Source organism: Silene latifolia, chromosome Y (assembly GCF_048544455.1).
Source record: "Silene latifolia isolate original U9 population chromosome Y, ASM4854445v1, whole genome shotgun sequence".
NCBI classification, from domain to species: Eukaryota; Viridiplantae; Streptophyta; class Magnoliopsida; order Caryophyllales; family Caryophyllaceae; genus Silene; species Silene latifolia.
This window is the reverse complement of record NC_133538.1, coordinates 26,442,768-26,444,565: the sequence shown is the minus strand read 5'-3', so window position 1 is coordinate 26,444,565 and position 1,798 is coordinate 26,442,768.

Below are 1,798 nucleotides of genomic sequence, written 5' to 3'. Positions count from 1 at the left end.
TCGTTGACACCGTCTTGGGTTGTAATCGATCGTAGATTTTATCTCGAGAGGCCATCGTCGACGAAGGAACAAAGCAACAACACGTTTTTTTGCAAATCTGGACAGCAACTTTCAAACTGCAATTTCGCACTCGTTTCACGGTGAAAATTAGATTTAAAAGATGTTTTGAAAACTAGAAAGAGAGTAGAACAAAGATCTTAAAACAAACCATGCTCGTTCTGAGTTATTGGGCACGAAAAACGAGCACAAACAGAACTGGACAGACAGAAAGTCACAAAAACAGAGTGTATGACACTGTTTTTCGAGGGGATTCGTGTACTCTCAAGGTCAATTTGGCTCGTGAATATTTGTCTAAGATGTATATGGGTGTTATGTGGTTAATTAGGAACAAGAAACTCGAATTTTAATGGAGATTTGAAGGGAGAACGAATGGTATTTCTAGAGAGACACAAACTGTTTCAGTTTGGATGTCTCGGTTTTGTCGAGGGTTTTGAGAGGTAATTAGGGTTTGTTTATGGAGCTTAATGCTTGTGAGTGACGGTAGTATGTATGGAGAACTTTGAGGAATGAAATTATAGCAGAGAGGAGGTATTTATAGGGAGTTAGAATAGGGTTTAAGAGAGCAACAAGCAGTCGGGCTCAGTTTGCATAGCTGCTGTCCATCAACTATTTCGTGGGGTTTTTAGGGTTTGTATGAGGGGTTTGCTTGGTGGTTAAGCTAAGTTAATATGGGTAGGATACTAGGGTATGGTTTAGGGTTAATGGTCACGGGTTTAAGTGGTGTTTGGAGCGGATTGTGGACTCGTGTTTGAGCACGCAAAACAGGGGGGGCTGCTTGTGTTATTTGCGGGCTGTTTATGGAGTATTTGGGACAGGAATTGGATGGGTATCGTGGTGGATTTAGTGATGGGTTGTTATGGGTAATGAGGAGCAGGAATTGGGTTGGTTGTGGCGGGTTTGGGTCAAGCTTTGAAGCACACAAAACGGGTTGAAGGAGGGGAAGAGCTAACGCGGGTTGGGGTATTTGTATGGGCTGTTTTGGTCGTGATTTGGGACGTGGGTATGAGGGTTCGAACTGGGGTTGGATGGGTAGAAGCCTAGGTTGGTTAGTGTACTCGAGATTCGTGCCAACTCGTAAAGAAAACGGGCTCAAAAACCGAGCTATAATCGAGCTCCAAAACGTGTGATTAAAACGAGTTTTCAACTTTCAAATTCGATTTTTCAAATCAAATAACACATTAAAATGAATGATTTTTCAAATCAAAAATATATTTTATTTTCAATAAAATAAATTTAAAAAAATAAATTCAAATTAAAACAATAAAATGAATTCACTTTTTTGAAAAAAACATTTAATTTAAATATCATTTAAATTAATAAAATACTCCGTCGACAACACTCATTCTACATCGTAAAACGAGCCCAAATAATGACAATGACAAATAAAGAATACATGTGTCCTATCATCATCGGGTGTTTGTCGGGTTCTCTATAAATTCCAATGTCGACGGATACGGGTATCTACAGAGCCCCCACTTTGACTGAGGCTTGGACAAGGCGAAAGTCAAAGTATACCCCAGTCCCTCTCGACCGAGGATTTCGGGTCGTTTATAGTCCATTAGACTTGCGTATATAAGCTCGCTTGACCATAAGAAGAGATCATACGAAACTTCGGGGATTAACTCTTGCTTCTGTTGCGTCAAATTGTCATCATTGGTCGTCGACCCATAAATTGCATATATGGTAGATTGAGCCTTATCCTTAGGCGCCTACGTATCCGTTTCTGACGGAATCAAAC